General features: G+C 38.8%; 1 non-coding gene across 1 annotated transcript; it reads left to right on the top strand.

Moving 5' to 3' along the window:
• The first annotated feature begins 1,790 nt into the window (after positions 1-1,790).
• On the top strand, positions 1,791-18,037 carry LOC110075141 (uncharacterized). Its single transcript, XR_013537078.1, has 5 exons — positions 1,791-1,911; positions 4,305-4,379; positions 4,469-8,713; positions 9,351-9,434; positions 12,361-18,037. It is a non-coding gene; the product is annotated as an uncharacterized LOC110075141 (transcript).
• The last annotated feature ends 487 nt before the right edge of the window (positions 18,038-18,524 follow it).

Here is an 18,524-nt window from a genome sequence, read left to right as displayed (position 1 = left end):
CTGATAGACTCAAACCCCAAAAGGCTGAGTGCTGTAATAAAATCAAAAGGTGCTTTGACAAAGTATTAGTTTAAGGGTGTGCACACATATGCAACAACATTATTTCAGTTGTTTATTTTTACTTCCCTCCACCTAAAAGATTTGTTTGTTGTTCAACTGAGAGGTACAGTTCATAGGTCTCTTTAAAGGTGGAAAAAGTTCTGAAAAATCTTGTATCATTTTTTACATCACAAACTCTTGACATGTTAACATGTAAACTTTAATGTTAAATTTTTATATCCACTGCAAGTTGATGCTGATCAAATGCTTCCTGTCCTTGCTCAAACATTTTCTTTTCAGAACTTCCAGGAGACCCTTGGCCTTGCAGAGGTGTGCATAAGTCGCCTACTGCTGCAACCTGACCCCTGCAAAGTTGGAAACCCGGCCCTCAGTTCTCATGACCAGTCCCGGAATTGCGCAACTATGTGCGCAATGGGGGGGGGGAATTCTGTGGCTGGTCGCACCTTCTTCCAAGTTGCTTCCCTCCAACTCTCTTCCCCCCTGCCACTAGCCGTGCAAGCTAAGAAAGAAAAGGAGTGGATTTCCAGGGTGCACATCTGGAGGCACACCAAAGGACCCCGAGGTGCCCGTTAGACTGCCCCACCCCAAAGAAATGAACCGGTGAGGGGGCGGAAATCTAGCTCATCCAGGTACTCGCCCCGTCCAACGAGGCAGCCCCCCAGCAGCAGGAGAGCTGCTCCCCAATGGAAGAGAGTCGCAAGTCTGCGAGCACACAGCATTCTCCTGCAGGAGTGTGCCCGAATCTTCCCCTGGGGAAAGTCGCAAGGTGGAGCACTACCCTCTGAACCTCCAGACTTTTGCTTTCTACCTGGGGCAACCCGGGGCTGTTCTGTCTGGCAACCCCTGATGACACCCGCATGGCTTTCCCTCCATTGGCCAGATGGTTTTCCCCCTCAGCCAATCTCTGAATTCTCCATTCTTAAAAGCCATTTCCCCCTTGGAGACGAAGAGGGAGGAGAGATTGCAGGAATCCTGCAGGCAGGGGGTGGGATTCAGGGGGGGAGGAAGTAGGACCCGGGCTACAGCCGGAGCAGAATCCCCAATGTGGGCGCCCAACCCCCCATCATTTCCTAGGATCGCCCTTTGGACCGGAGTTCCTTTTATGAATTCAGGATTGGCCGGTGGGTAAATAAAGGACCAATGGGAGGAAAGCTTGACATTGGCATCAAGGGTTGCTGGGCAGAACTGGTCCCGCAGGTATTTTTTACTGGGCGTGGATAGAGAAAGTGTTCCTTCTGGTGCGGTAACTTTTGGAGGGGCTAAGAGTTTGGGGGGAGCGAAGCAACAGATTGCAAAGGGTCCTCTGGGGGTCAAGTGGGGTCTTGATGCAGGATTCCCCCCTCCACCGCCACTTCCAATTCTGCCACCTTTGCGGGGGTGAGTGCATGCGGGGTGGGTGTGGGAGGTCTGTCTTCACGGCCCAGTTGGGCTCAGGCCATGGACCAGCACCAGGCAGTGGCCCAGGGGTTGATGATCTCTGTCCTACAAGGTACACTTGAGAAAATGAACTCCCGACAAAGTGCTTCATCTCACTAAATTATTCAAGCAGCTTATATATTAGTTCATGCTTGAACGGTGCCAGAGATCTTCTTGATGATTATGATTTTTAACAAACAAGTGGAATGAATTGGTTACTTTTTAACCCCACATTTTTAAAAAAACCCTTTCTGCATTGATTCTTTTGTTGTTTGTATCTCAGGTCTTTTATCTTTGTCTCCACAGGAATTCAACATAGACAGAAGCCTGTTTGCTGTCATTGAGCTCCTTATTGCTGTGGGTTGCATTATAATGGTGCTTGGTTTCCTGGGTTGCTGTGGTGCCGTTCAGGAAAGCGAGTGCATGCTCCTCCTGGTAAAGTTTCAGCATTGCAACTCTATTTTAATCTTTCTTAGCCAACATCCAGAGTCGTGAAATCATGTACTGTTATTCATGTATTGGTTCACAGGAATTCACTACATTTTAGTGAAACATTTTATTAGCAGTTTCTGAGTGTCCCAAAGCAAGAGGCAAGAACAGGAACATTTGCTCTGTGAACGTCTGATAAATAAAGAAAACATGAGATTGGAGGCTACAGCAGCAAATAAACTTGAGTAAAACAGAATGGCTCTTCTTTGAATAAAAAAAAGGCTGCTGTGTAGGTTTCTATTATTTATTTAGGCTTTTCCATAACTCTTCCCCTTCACTATGACTAGTTTCATTCCCAGTTTGAGAATCCAACTGTGTATTACAGATAGTTTGTCATTAAAAGCTGAAATACTCAGTGTTCAGATATGTGATCCAAACAGATTTTTATAATTGAGAAATCATACTTACTATCAAAGATGATTACTAATCATAAAGCACACTATGAAAGGTATGAAAATTAGAAGTATTCAGCACATTCCATTACATCTTTAGACAGCATTCTACTTTGCTGTAAGTCTGAGCCCCCCTGCTTTTTCTAACACCATGCAATGCAGTGACTTTTTTTTTCAATCCCAAAAGGCATGCATAGTTGTTCCTTTTAAGTGGCCATGGATTATAGGAGATGAGTGTTACTGAATAGTTTTGTCACCTATGAATCACACAAGATTTATTTTCCAAGGTCACCAACTGTTTAGTACATGGTCATCCAACCTCTTTCTCTGCCAGCAGTTTACCATGCTTAAATGAATGAAAGGTTTGGAGTAGAACAGATTTTAGTCCCCCCATAGGAGCTCACATTACAGTAGGTAAATGAGAATTGCAGTTGATGTCTACACCAATCCCCACAAACTTTGAAGTAGAGAAAAATTAGTCAGGCTAACAAAAATCTGCTTGTCAAAAAAGCTGGATTTGGGAAGAATATGGGGGATTCAGACATTCTTCACCAAATCCTACACATATATCCTCCCAGTCAGCTTGGAGTTAGGCAGGATAAAGTTAGATCTATTTGCTCTTTAATGACACAGTCCTGACTAGAAATGAACACATGGAGGTGAAATTGGTGATACAACCGCTAGCTCCACTCTTCTGATTAAGAGCTGTATCTGGACACAACCTTTGCATGTGCACATCACAGCACATGTATTCTTATGTGTACAAGTTATACACTCCATTTATCCAATGAATAATAGTAATAGTAATAGTAATAGTAATAGTAGTAGTAGTAGTAGTAGTTATTGTTGTTGTTGTTGTTGTTGTTGTTGTTGTTGTTATTATTATTATTATTATTATTATTATTATTATTATTATTATTATTATTATTATTATTATTATTATTATTATTATTATTATTATTATTATTATTATTATTAGCCTGGTATTTTTGAATAGTTTTGAATAATAATCAAAAATTCATGCCATCAAGTAAATTCCTACTTATGGCAAACCTTTACAGAGTTTCCGAGGTACCGAATACACAGAAGTAGTTCTGTATGCTAGTTGCAACTAACACATCCCATAAATTGCAATAGGTTTAATCTGATTATGATTTCAGACTGGATAGGAATATTTATTTATTTATTTATTTATTTATTTATTTATTTATTTATTTATTTACTTACTTACTTACTTACTTACTTACTTACTTACTTACTTACTTACTTACTTACTTACTTACTTACTTACTGTTACCCTGCCTTTCTCCCCAAAAGGGACCCAGTAGTTGTTAAGGAGGGAGTATATTTCAGGGGAAAGAGCAGTGCTTAGCTTTTAGTTATTAAAATGCCCATGGTCTAGCTTAACCTACTATCCAATTGCATCACAGGTGGCAATGCACACAGCCACATGCCACTGGAGTAGCAGTTTATCAGGATGATGGATGGAAAGCAATACATAATTCTCATGAGGATTTGAAGAGTGTCCACTGTCATAATATGACTACCATGAGAAAATGCAGCTTTGCTGCACAAGACTGTACAGTAGAAATAGGGAACATGTGAGAATATGTGCTCCTCCAGATGTTGCCACATGTTGTCACTGCAAATTGAGTGTGTAACAGAGATCTAATGGGAGTTGCTGTCCAAGATCTGGAGGGCCACAGCTGATGCCATTTTTCTGACCCTTGCATGGATGGCTACATTTTACAGACTCTTCCCTTTTACACAACTATTGAATATGTACAAAAGAAGAATGGCAGTTCTCCTTTGCATGTTGTCACTATCGTATGAAAATCTCTGCCTTCTGAATGTCCAGTCCTAAATATACAGTATATGGCCAAATCAACAGTAGTAATTCCACCTCGGACTTAGATTATTCATTTTTCATTCTTTTTCTTCCATCAGTTTTTCATTGGACTCCTAGCAATCCTGCTTCTCCAGATTGTAGCAGGCATTTTGGGAGCGCTCTTTAAACCTCAGGTACTGGACTCTTCTGTTCTTCTTTGATCAGTTATGTTTGACAGAACTTAGATTAAAAACACTGATTTATCTTGTTTGTTCCATTCCAGATTGAAGAAACACTGGACAAAACCTTTGCTGAAAACGCTGCAAAGTTATCAGGTTCTGCACAAATGGATCGAGAGTTTCAGGCCATTTTTCGCAAATTTGAGATTAATGCAAGTTAATTTATTTCTTAAATTCTATTTATTTCAAAAGATCAGAACAAGTATGTTATCTGGAAACATGTACCCTAGTGTCTCATCATTAAGAAAAAGAAATACTGTCAAGGCTGCATATTCTTGTTCTTAAAAATAATAACCCAACACTTCTGTGCCAGAAAGTTGAGTTCTATATCCTGAATAATCATTTACAGAAACCTATGCAGGCCACTACAACGCTTCCTGTGGTACAGGGATATGGCTGACAAATTTTCCACCATTAGCCCCCAGATTAGCCCCCACATTAGCTCATCACATAAAAGTGAGCAGCCTTTATTCTTTTGACCACTTCGGTCATTCAACTTCCACTAATTTAAAACCTAAGTACAAATAATAATATATACACAAGCATGGTGCCAGCTGAACAGATATAATACTAGCAGATTAAAAAGTACAAATACAAATATGTACATTCTCCAAAATGCTGGGTTAAATACAAAATGATTAAAATATAATTTCTGTATTAAAAACCAAGTCATTTCATGTGGGTGTTCAGATGAGGTATGAGGTATTCCCACGAAGTAAACGTTTATTACTGTATTGTCTAATCATGTTCAGATATTAGCAGGCAATCATGGTAAATTGCACTAGCTGATTTTGCAGATAAAGATACAAAAGTACAGGCACTCTAACTCCTACCACCTGGACAGTTCACAATCCTACAGTTGGTTATGTTTAGACTCCTCACCCACCTTTTTCACAAGGCACTGAGGTCAATTACTGTCTTTAAAAGGAAGGAGGAGACTGAAGTTCTTATATAGTGGCATTTATATGGGGCATTGGGGGAGGAGTGGGCAACATCGTCTCTAGCTGTGGTTGCACTGCAATGCCCATCAATCCTATATACATGATCTGTAATGCGACTTGTAGTTCAACAATATCTGAAGGGCTATAGGTTGTCTGTCTGCATTCCAGCAGAGCAAAATTGTGTAACTCCTATGTCTGTGCATGCCTAGGATTTCAGTTCATAAAAGTGCAGTATTTAATTAGTGCACTTGGTGCTTCAGAATTGTCACTCTGTCCTGTTCAAAGGGCCGAAATAGACAAGATAACATCTTCCAAATTAGAATGTGAGAAAATGTTTTCCCACCAGAGAAACTTCTAGGATACCTTCTTGACCAAGAAATTACACTTGCAAATGAAGCCTGTGTTTGCCTGCCAGTAACTAATCACACAACAAAAGCAAGTGAATTAACAAATTGTGAAATTGAGAAATCTCATATTAGGATGATCAGATGAACTTAACACTTTAAAGGCATTCTAATGCTTCTGATGACATAATTGTATTGCCTCTTTTGAACCTCTGTCAAATCCCTGTACAGTGATGGGAAACAGGAACATCCAACATGTGTGGCTAGCTTGTGATGACAGGTGGCAAGGAGTCATGTTGCTCCTGGCCAAACACTGTCAACATGTCTGATGTAAGAAAGGGCTGGGTTTATCACACTAGAAATATGAATGTAGCCAATTTTAGCCAAAATGTACTGTCCTAGTGACAATTTACATTTTACTATTGAAGATTGAACAAGGCTTGGTCAATTAAAGCTAGTCAAAATTGCATCTCCAAATGTAGGTTTATCTGTTATGTTGACTCCATTTTAAAATTGCCCAGATTTGTTTGTACTGTACATGAATTAGGTAAGAAACAGACAAGGCACCAGCTCTGCATTTAGAAGAAAAGAGATAAAGGATATTTTCTCTCTCTCTTTTTTTAACCATAAGGTTTTGCAGATTAAGAAGTTGAAAATAAGCTTGCCTTTGTTCTATTGTTGGTCATTGGGTAGGCATGGGGTTCATTTTCAAGGTGACTGCATACATGCAGAAGCTTGGTTGGGGGAAGCATCTGGAGGAATAATGGATCACATTCTTGTTGTCAAGCTGGAATATTCTTTATTTCTGCCCCTGAAGAGAATTCCATTATTCAGCTTTAGAGGTAAAAGAAATATGTGTTTAAGCACATGCTTTTATAAAGAAAGAATTCTCTACACTAATAAGTACCCACTCAGATAGCTTTGAAACACACACAGAACCTTGTGGAGCTTATTCAAGCATCTGCTTTAGCTAATGGAGGAAATTACTATTATTTGGCTTCTTGTTGACATGGTACCCAAAACATTTCAATTTTGTTTTTTGTGTGTAAGTAAAATACTTTCTTTTCATGACAATGTGAAAAAGCAGGCCTACAAAATTCCATTTAGTTGAACTATTTGTTACATGTCTGTTGGTTACTTTCTGTTGGAAAGACAACCACAACAAATTAAGAACACAGTGAGTTTGATAAAAGTAAGGTTCTATTAAGATGTGTTTCACAATAATCTTAATAGGTTTTTAAAATATTACATTCTAGGCAGGCAAAGGATAGAGGATGGGTTGTCATTACCATACAGTTAGGAATTTTGAAATGTCTTTAATGTTTGGGATTGTTCAATATGTCCTGTAAATTCCTGTCATGGACATGTGTCCCTCACCAGGTAAAACTCAGTGCAATAACTCTTGAGAAACTGAAAAGGGAAACAAAATTATGTGTTCTAAAACGGACATGGAAACTACTTTTTAAAAAGCTGCCTGTTTATCTTATAACCATCTGGCAAAATGCAGAATCTGTTTCAGTGAATGCAAGTGATACTCAGCTGGTGTAATATTTTTATATTCCATGGTGAATACCCTGTTTTCCCGAAAATAAGACCTAACCTGAAAATAGACCCTCGTATGATTTTTCAGGATGCTCGTAATATAAGCCCTACCCCAGAAATAAGCCCCAGTTAAGTGAAACCCTGCCCTTCACCATCGTGCAGCAACCAGAAGATGACATGACTGTATTTAAATAAATGTAGGTTGTTGTACATGAAAAAAAAAATCCTGAAAATAAATCCTAATGTGTGGGGGGTTTTTTTGGGGTGGGGGGAGCAAAAATTAATATAAGACCCTGTCTTATTTTTGAGGAAACACAGTACAAAGAAATTAAATAATCTGCCTGCAGGAATAATAATGTTATGTTTATTTATAACATGAAATATATGCTGATGTTGAATGAAAATATAGATCCAGCAACTTCTGCTGTCTTCTACTTCATAACCAACTAAACTTTATAAAGACCTACCTTCAGACCCATGCATAAATAATCTGTTATGGCCACATTAAATGTTCTGTAATAGCCGTACTGTGCCCTTTTCTTCTTGAAATAAATAATACTAGTTAATGTTATAGAAAAATGGTTAAAGTAAAATGTTACAAACTAATGTGCCAAAATATTCTCCCATTCTCAATCAATGTGATTTTAAAAAAGAGAGATTTCTTTGCAAAGCATTTTGAAAGAGAAATTTCATAAACCTCATGAGTGAGGTTTGAGATTCTTGTGCTTATGTAACTGATTAGGTAGCTAGGGAGTAGGGATGGGCATGAATCAGAAAAATGGTGATTTATTTTGATTTGTGATTTATTAAGACTGACGAATCACAAGTTACAAATTTATTATTTTTTCTGACAAATTGATGAATTGATTTGTCTTTTTTTTTTTTTACTTAGAAACCCTGTAAAATGACCCCCAAAGCACCTGAGGCACCAGTTTCACAGAGAAGCTTCCTCCGACACCCCTCTACAATCCCTCCAAGTATTGTGAAGATTGGATTTCCCCAAGCCAGCTGCCAAAGGGCACTTTCTTAACGGGACTCACGTAGTGGGAGTATAACTTGGACGTCTGAAACTCAAACTTCACCAAACATGCAGGGCTTGTAGGGGAGAGTCAGGGGAATATTTCTTGCAAATTTGGAGTCTCTAGGTGATTTGAGAGCCGTTATATAGGGTTTTAAAGTTAAAACAAATTGACTAGTCGATTGATTCGTCAGGAAAAAAATAAATTTGTAATACGTGATTCATCAACCTTAATGATTCATGAATCAAAATCAATCACCATTTTTCTGATTCATGCCCATCTCTAGTCATGAACACTCACTGTCTCCTTTTTTATTTTCTCTCTTTCAGCACAAATGTTGTGGTTTAGTGAAAGGGCAAGCTGACTGGGGACCAAATGAAGGTTGTACTTGTGCCCCGGAAGACCAAGACACATCTTTCTGTGAAAAGTCTATATATGTACAGGTAAAAAGAATTATATTGTTTCTTACCGTTTCCACAGAGGGAACAAGGCACTGCTTGAATTTTCATAGTATCATCTCAAATTACAGAGGAGTATAGGTTTGCTCTATTATCTTTCCCAAACACGTCACCAAAAGGGTAAGAGTCAGATTTGTAGGCCTACTACTAAACAACCCGTCATCCCTTAAATAACTGACACATACCATAAGAGGAATAAAAAGGCTACAACCTTATTAATGACAGCAGCAGTTCAACTGGCAAGCAGGATCCTGCTTGTAGGGACCTGATCGCCCCCCGACATGACACCACCTCATCGACAGGATCCTTCCTGTGAGACCAGATTCAGTCTGTAACCAGTTCTGTTAAATCAATTCTAGTCTAGACAAGTGATAATCTTCTTTTGTTCTATCAAATTGCTATGATGACAGAAGATTTCCAAATCTTAAACTACATTTCTAGAAAAATATTTAGTTGCAGAGTTCTGGCTTTCCCTTTTGGTACCAAATCCAAATAGTCTATCCTGCAAGTAGTTGCATGATTCCACCAGTTTAGGTCATTCCCATTCCCCATGTTCACCTTTGAAGTCATGAGTTATTAGGATTTTTATTAATTTATTAATTTTGTCTTTTCTCTCTTTCAGTTTTGTAGAGATATCCTAGTTAAATTCTTCAAGGAGAATATGGTAATAGTTATGGGGCTAGCATTCGGACTAGCATTCCTTGAGGTATTATAAACTATTATAGCTGTCTGTTGTGTCTCTACTAGTCAGCTTCACAGCTAAGCAGGGATGTGAACGTATCTAAGTCTTGCTAGAGCTTTCTGTCTGCTATACAATACTAGTTTTATATTGAGCCAATCATTGTTAGATTAAGTAACATATTTTGTGTATGTGTGTATACTTGTGAATTATTTATATCCCCCCTTTAAATAATCTGTTGAAATTCTGACATTGTTCTGAGTTCCATATCACTTTCTTCTGAGAAAGAGGAGTCTATCAAATACAATGTGCAACACTGACTCTGTGGACAATTATATTCTTTCTACACCTATTTCTTATTTATTTATTCAATTTATACCCCACCTTTCTCTCAATAAAGAGATACACGATGGCATTTAACAACTGAAAAACTACATGTATTTAAAATCACAATAAATTAAGCAGTTTGCATTAAAAATAAGATTAAACAGAATATTTAAAACATTTAAAACAATGAGCCTCATGGCGCAGTGGTTAAAATGCTGTACTGCAGCTAAAACTGTGCTCACGACCTGGGGTTCAAATCCCAGGTAGCCGGCTCAAGGTTGACTCAGCCTTCTATCCTTCCAAGGTCGGTAAAATGAGTACCCAGCTTGCTGGGGGGGGGCAATGTGTAGCCTGTATAATTAAATTGTAAACCGCCCGGAGAGTGCTTGTAGCGCTATGGGGCGGTATATAAGTCCAATAAATAAATAAATAAAAATTGTTTCTTAAAGCATGTTAAAACATTGTAAGCCGCCTAGAGTGGTCTAGTATGACCAGATAGGCGGGATAGAAATAAAATAAAATAAAATAAAATAAAATAAAATTAAATAAATAAATAAATAAATAAATAAATAAATAAATAAACATATTTAAAATGCCTGATAAAAATATGTTGATAAAAATGTGCTACTTGTGGAAAAAGCATCTTCCATAATAGCAACACGTATCTAGGTGGCTTTGTGAAATGCTGTGGTAACATAGTCTTTTGCTCCAAGCCTTCTTGTTTTACTTCTCAAAGCACCTAGCTCTTATCCTGTTGCTAGTCCCAACTAAGAGTAAGCCTACTGAATTAATTACTGAATAATAAGTCAGCACTTCTGTAAATCCCATTAAGTCAGTGGGTCTACTCTAGTTGGAACTCGGAACAAGATACTGGCCCTAAAGCTTTTTAGGTCTGTGCAACAATGACAAACTTCCAGTTTGATAAACACAGCACAAAAGAAGAAGTCATGGGTAGAGATGGGGGTATTCGTATTTGACCATCCACTCATCTGTCCGCTGCTGCAGCCAGCTCCGTGCTCCCTTCCAATCGCTCCAGAGCTCATGGTCAACTAGCCACTCATTAGCCTGGTAGGGAGGCTTGCCTTCCCTCTTTCTGCCAGAAGTGGCTAGTTGCCCATGAGCTCCGGAGCTATTGGAAGGGAGGGAGAACCGGCTGCAGCAGCGAACAGGTGAGTGGACAGTCCGGCCCCAGGGGACTGGACCCTCATTATGTCCACCTGTGCAGGGGTATTCATATACAAATACAAATACCACCATCTCTAGTCAAGGGACATGAACAGAGCAACAGCAAAACTGAGGCAAATTCTTCATTTCAGAAATTTACAGAAATGTTTTATTTACTTCTTATATCACTGCAAGGGCCCTGTCATTTGTAACCACCCTTCTACTGTCATTTGGAGGTGCACCTGCAGGAGGGCTTCAAATTAGTGGTATTAGTATATAAGTAAATATGTATAGGAACCTCGTGGCACTGTAGCATTGCAGCCAAAACTCTGCTCATGGTCAGTGTTTGATACCAATGGATCAGATCACCGGCTCAATTCTAAGTATTGAATTTCAGACTGTAGATTATTTGGCATCTTAATACTTTTGACTCCATCCTATCAAAATTTCTTTAAAGAGTATTTCATTTAAATGTAAAAGTCTGGTACTCAGGACTACAAACTTTGCTTTGTTTTTTTCTGCTGCTGTTCTCTCTTAAATCAGGTAGATTCAACTATCCTTTGCCTTGACTGTTAGCTATAGACTTGCAGACAAAAATCCACAAAAATCTGCATCTGGTGCCAAGAATATCCAGACAAAAGCAGTGGGGGAAAAAAATAGAGCCACCTTAGAGACTGTTATATTTCAGTGTGAGCTTCCATGGATACATCCCTTTCTTCTAAAAAGAATGTATTTCTTTCATACCTTTAGAACTGTCTGTGCCATTATAGCTCATTGAATAATACTAATTGCTTAAAAATTATTTTCCACATAGCACTTAATTAAAATGTTGCTTCATCTAACACATATGTAAATTAACTCTTTCTGGTGCAGTTATGTTAAAAACAACGATAAAATAAACCAATAAACTCAGAGCAATGGGTTTTTCCATGATTATAACAGTTACACAAAAGTTCAGGAAAGCCATTTTTTGTCTAATGTCACGATTCCTTTCTGATGAACTCAGTGATTTCCATCACGGAATAGTTCTATGTTTAACAGAGAAGAATGAAAATCCTTTTCCAACTGCTGCAAAATTTCTCTCTCTCTCTCTCTCACACACACACACACACACACACACACACACAGAGAGAGAGAGAGAGAGAGAGAGAGAGAGAGAGGCACCAGTATACAGTTTAGAGAAGCAACACAAAGAATGAGATGCTTTCTTCACCCTTAAAGTAATCCATCTTTTAGAATAAATGCAAGTTCCACATAGTGTGGTATATATGGGTTTAATTAAAACCTCACTATTTATGAGTCATGCTTCTAAAATTACTTTGGAAAAGAACTTCAGCATAGCAGAATTCATCTGCACGTAAATCCAAGAGGTTTGCAAATGAAATCTTCTTGCTGTGCATTGACTGTTTGTGGAGGATATCTGAAGCTGCCAAATAATACCATAAACATCTTTCTTTTCCAGGCTCTTGGTATGGTGTTTTCAATGATCCTTTACTGCCAAATCCAGAGAAGATTTTGAAAGATTGTGAAAGTGTCAGAAATATGTCATCAGCCAAAGGAGAAACCTTTGTAGAATGGGAGATTGATGTTTGGTTTGGCATCCTAAAACAAATGCCAGAAGCAGCTGGTATGAGAACAGCTGAAGCACCGATGGATAAAGATTCTTCATGACTTATGAAATAAAAATGTGTTTAAAATTAGGGAAACTAATTATCTGCAGCACTTTTTTTTTTAAAGGAAATGCAGCCTATTTTTTGTGTGTAATATTTTTGTCACCTTTTTTTTTAATTTGAAGATTGTCTCTTAACAAAACAAAGCATTCAAGTTGCTATATATGTATTATGCTGAAATGGTGCAGTTTTTCCCAGACTTTAAATATCTTTTGTCTCCTGACTTAAAAATGGATGCACCATTCAGCCTTACAACTGGAAAATGTTAACATTTATGTTATATAATAGTAAAATTGTCCTTGCCCAACAGAAGATGCACATGCATGCATGCAGACCTACCATGAATCCCACCAACTCCAGCCACACTGATGATGCTTCCCTCTTCTATACTTTGCTCCACAGAATGAGACATAGTAATATGTAAAGGAACAGGATTTGCTGAACTAGGAGTAAACTTTCCAACTAAGGTAACATGAAAGAAGTCAGAACTTGTTTAGTTAACATCTGTCTCTTCTGATCTCTGGCTGTTGCCCTGTTACCTGCTCAGTACTACAGTACTGCCATGCACCTTGTTGGGGCATTCAAGAGGCTACAGGAGGAGAGATCCCATTGAGCTCAATCAGAGAACAAAATCTTCTTTTTTACTCCCAGATAGTCCAGCTCCTTTGATCAATGCTTTCCAGGAAGTTTTCTCAAAACACACACACACACACACACACACACACACACACACACACACACACACACACACACACACACACACACACACACACACACACACACACACACACACACACACACACAAAAGCAGCCACTTCCCCATCGAAACAAATTGCCACAGTATCCTATGGTGAGACACTAAAAAATAGAACCTAGATTTCCTCTGCCTTTAAAATCTAGCCAACACATGGATAGGATTTTATCTATTTTTAAAAAGAAAGGAGCAAAAAAGAGGATGGAATGGTAACAAAAAATTAAAAACTTGAGAATTACTCGAAAAGATTCTTAGTAAAATAGCACATGGTCACAGCAAGTTATGAAGCAAATCTCAGATAATCTCAAAGAAGGTACACACTTAGAAAAATAAAGTTCTAGCTAAGCTAGTTCTCTTATTCCTAACCTGTATTGTTACCTTAAATGGGGTTTCCTCAAGCATAGACAGACCTGTTCCTAAGAGACAAATTTTGCCCTTATATGAGAATGCTAAGTTCTCCTTCCCCACATCTCTTAGTCTTCCATTATACAGACATATGCTTGATGTTACAGATGCCTTAATTATCTGTCATTGCTGTTAATCCCTTTCAGGTATCTCCAGGATAATGAAATGCAGTGCAGCTGAAATGGTTGGTTTACTACAGGCCAGCTTAGAAGATTGTTGTTGGTGTTTAGTCGTTAAGTTGTATCTGACTCTTCATGACCCCATGGACCAGAGCACGCCAGGCCCTCCTGTCTTCCACTGCCTTCCGGAATTGGGTCAAATTCCTGTTGTTCGCTTTGATGACACTCTCCAACCATCTCGTCCTCTGTCGTCCTCTTTTCATTTTGCCTTCACACTTTCCTAACATCAGGGGCTTTTCCAGGGAGATTTCTCTTCTCATGAGATGGCCGAAGTATTGAAGCCTCAGCTGTCCTCCAGTGAGCACTGTTCTCCTCTGTTTTCCATCAGAATGGATAGGTTTTATCTCCTTGCAGTCCAGAGGACTCTCAAGAGTCCAGCATCACAATTTAACAGAACAGCATCAGTTCTTTGGCGGTCAGCCTTCCTTATGGTCCAGCTCTCACTTCCATACATCACTACTGGAAAAACAATAGCTTTGAGTATGCGGACATTTGTCGGCAAGGTGAGGTCTCTGCTTTTTAAGATGCTGTCAAGGTTTGTCATCGCTTTCCTCCCAAGAAGCAAGCATCTTTTAATTTTGTGGCTGCTGTCACCATCTGCAGTGATCATGGAGCCCAAGAAAGTAAAATCTGTCACTGACTCCATATCTTCCCCTTCTGTTTGCCAGGAGGTGATGGGTCCGGTGGCCATGATCTTAGTTTTTTTTATGTTGACCTACAAACCATTTTTTGCTATCTCCTCTTTCACCCTCATTAAGAGGTTCTTTAATTCCTCTTCGCTTTCTACCATCAGAGTGGTATCATCTGCATATCTAAGGCTGTTGATATTTCTTCCGGCAATCTTAATTCCGGCTTGAGATTCCTACGGTTCAGCCTTTTGCATGATGAATTCTGCATATAAGTTAAATAAGCAGGAAGACAATATACAGACTTGCATTTTGTTTCCCTTCTCTTCTCTGCTATTTGTAAGGCCTCGTTGGACAGCCACTTTGCTTTCTTGCATTTCCTTTTCTTTGGGATGGTTTTGGTCGCTACCTCCTGTACAATACTACGAGCCTCCATCCATAGTTCTTCAGGCACTCTGTCCTCCAAATCTAGTTCCTTAAATCTGTTCTTCACTTCCACTGTGTACTCATAAGGGATTTGGTTTAAATTATACCTGACTAGCTCAATGGTTTTTCCTACTTTCTTCAGTTTAAGTTTCAGTTTTGCTATAAGAAGCTGATGATCAGAGCCACAATCAGCTCCAGGCCTTCTTTTTGCTGACTGTATAGAGTTTTTCTATCTTTGGCTGCAGAGAACATAATCAATCTGATTTTGGTATTGCCCATCTGGTGATGTCCATGTGTAGAGTTGCCTCTTGTGTTGTTGGAAAAGAGTGTTTGTGATGACCAGCTTGTTCTCTTGACAAAACTCTATTAGCCTTTGCCCTGCTTCATTTTGAACTCCTAGGCCAAATTTACCTGTTCCTTTATCTCTTATTCCCTACTTTAGCATTTCTGTCCCCTATAATGACAAGAACACTTTTCTTTGGTGTCAGTTCTAGAAGGTGTTGTAAGTCTTCATAGAATTGGTCAATTTCAGCCTCTTCAGCATGGGCGGTTGGTGCATAAACTTGGATGACTGTGATGTTGAAAGGTCTGCCTTGTATTCATATTGAAATCATTCTATCATTTTTGAGATTGTATTCCAGTACAGCTTTTCCCACTCTTTTGTTGACTATGAGGGCTACTCCATTTCTTCTACAGAATTCTTGCGCACAGTAGTAGATATGATAATCGTTTGAATTGAATTTGCCCATTCCCGTCCATTTTAGTTCACTGATGCCCAGGATATCAATGTTTATTCTTGCCATCTCCTGTTTGACTACATGCAGCTTACCAAGGTTCATAGATCTTACCTTCCAGGTTCCTATGCAGTATTTTTCTTTGCAGCATCGGACTTTCCTTTCACTTCCAGGCGCATCCACAGCTGAGCCTCCTTTCGGCTTGAGCCTATTCGCTTCATTAGCTCTTTAACTACTTGTACTTGTCCTCCACTCTTCCTCAGTAGCATCGGATGCCTTCCAACCTGAGGGGCTCATCTGCCATTGTCATATCTTTTAGCCTTTTGTTTCTGTCCGTGGAGTTTTCTTGGCAAAGATACTGGAATGGCTTGCCAGTTCCTGCTCCAGGTGGATCGTGTTTATTCAGAACTCTCCACTATGACCTGTCCGCCTTGGGTATCCCTACACCGCATAGCCCATAGCTTCTCTGAATTACTCAATCCTCTTCTCCACAACAAGGCAGCAATCCATGAAGGGGAAAGGCAGCAATCCAGAGAAGTTAACAGTATACATATCTGCTGGTTTCATTTGGTACGACATTGAATTTTTATTACATATAAACTTTTCTCTGTTTTGCATACAAAGACATTTGGAAATTCTTTTCGAGCCCAAACTCAAAGAAAATCCCCTCCCATTTACACTGGCCAAATTCTGCAAAGGATTCCAGCTTCCCTCTCTGGCATATCCAGATCAACATAGAAAGAATCCTGCCTGCAATTCTAGACAGCCTCTGCCAGGCAGTGTCAACAAGTACTGATCTGACTGAGTGTATGGCAGCTTCCTGTTTGCTTGTGTACGCTGAGGAAGAAGAAGCCGACCATACTTTGTTTTAATGAAAATGATCACTGCCTTTTTGTAGTACCTCTGGAAGACCTTCTTCAATTAAGGTAGGTGGGAGCCACTTTGGAACAACTGGGGGGGGCATTCTTGGCCTATACAACTATCATTATGTTGCAGCCCCCACACTACCTTTGCTAAGATTTTTTTTCTGTGCAAAAAATAGCAAAGGATGCCCCCCCAGAAACATCCAGGGAACACAGTTTGGCCCTCTGAGGACTATTTCAGACATCACAGCCTTGTTTTAGTGCATATCAGCAAGTGGGCACCTTTAAAAGACTAGGTGGGAGTTTTAAACAGGCCTCTGTGACTTAGAGAAGCATTTAAATGGCTAAAATTGACCTCCCCTGGGCTGTGACTAACCATTTCTTCTCCATATGGGGTGAGGTCTTGGGGGGCATAGGAGACCTGTGGGCCTGGGTTTGCCCATTCTGCCATAAGGCAATATAGCCTTACTTTTATTTTGCCCCTTGTGTGAGGCCTTGTCTTCTTCCTTCTTTTTGCAAAAGTAGACAATTCAGCTAAAATGTCACAAATAGGCCTGTATCCATGTCAGTTAACAATAGTGCTCCACTACCTGAAATGGTCTGAAGGGACAAAGCCCTGTGTTCGTTTCAGGAAAAGGGGATTAGACTGTTCAGACTCATATGAGGTAGCCCAATATATTTTTTTAATGCCAAAGGCAAAGCAGCGAATGGCACCCCTTCATGTTCTGTGCAAAATGCAGAGCATACCAGGGCAACCGAGATATTTTGGCATATGAAACAGAAAATCGTAAAAGTATCTCTCTGCCTCTCTGGCCATAAAATAATAATAACAAAACATATCAAATTTTGATACACTTGCATTACACTGTGAACCCACAGTTTGATTTCAGCAAGAAACTTGAAAGAAACCAAAAGCAAAAGAAGATGTGGCAGCTTAAATACTAATTGCTATATTTTAATGTAAGCTTTTGTGGAACACGTCCATTTTGTCAGATATAACAGTTAGAATACAGAGACTACATGGTAAACAATTCATGCAAGACTCTAAGACATAGTGGATTTGATTTAAATCAAATTGGATTTTTAAAAATTCAAATCCTTGTTAAAAATGTGATTTAAATTAATTTGATTTTTTAAAAATAATTGAGTTCTATCTACCATGCTATAAGATAAAGGGGTAGCAGTTTTTTAAATTGCATTTCACACATAGTAATGATCTAAGACTCCTCTTCTGTAAACAGCAACCATTATTAAAGGAAACAACAGAAGAAGAATATATGGTAATATAGAGTGACAGAATTTGAGCCTTGTTCTGAAAGGTGGTTTTGGTTAGTTGAGAAATAACAATAGATAACAACATAATTATTACATTTAGTAATGGGTTAAGCAACCTTGGCTAATATTTAATCTGTTGATATCGGTGTCCAGCATATTTTATCTCAGCTGTTGTGGTGGTTGTTTGCTTAATAACAGGACCAGCCCTTAACCTATGCATAATGGTGATACCTCTGTGTTGACTAAATAATCTCTAGTTGTGGCAATTCTGTGTTTGCTACATGTTTCTTATACTGAAGCATATAGTATGTGAACCATTTTCTCTTTGAAGAGTATTTGTAAAATCAGTTGTCATCATGAGAATCATTTGATAAATATTTTTAAACAGATCTACTTTAACAATTATAATTTGCTTGTGGCAAAATTTATCTTCCAGAATAACTCTTGGTAATATCCATCCAATGCTCCATAAATAAAGAAATGAAGGAGAAATTTCCGCCATAAAAATGAATACCACTTACAGTTTCAAAGTACTGTACATGACTGTTTGACATGCAAAAAATGATGCCAGCAATCTCTCTTGGAAGATTTAAAATTCATTCTTCTTCATCACAAAATTCTATCTGCTAGCGTGAAATCAATGACAACTGTGTTTCCCCATTGTGTCCAATTTTGTTGGGGTTATTACAGATAA

This window comes from Pogona vitticeps, chromosome 5 (genome assembly GCF_051106095.1).
Source record: "Pogona vitticeps strain Pit_001003342236 chromosome 5, PviZW2.1, whole genome shotgun sequence".
Taxonomy (NCBI): domain Eukaryota; kingdom Metazoa; phylum Chordata; class Lepidosauria; order Squamata; family Agamidae; genus Pogona; species Pogona vitticeps.
This window is presented reverse-complemented; position numbering and strand designations above follow the sequence as displayed.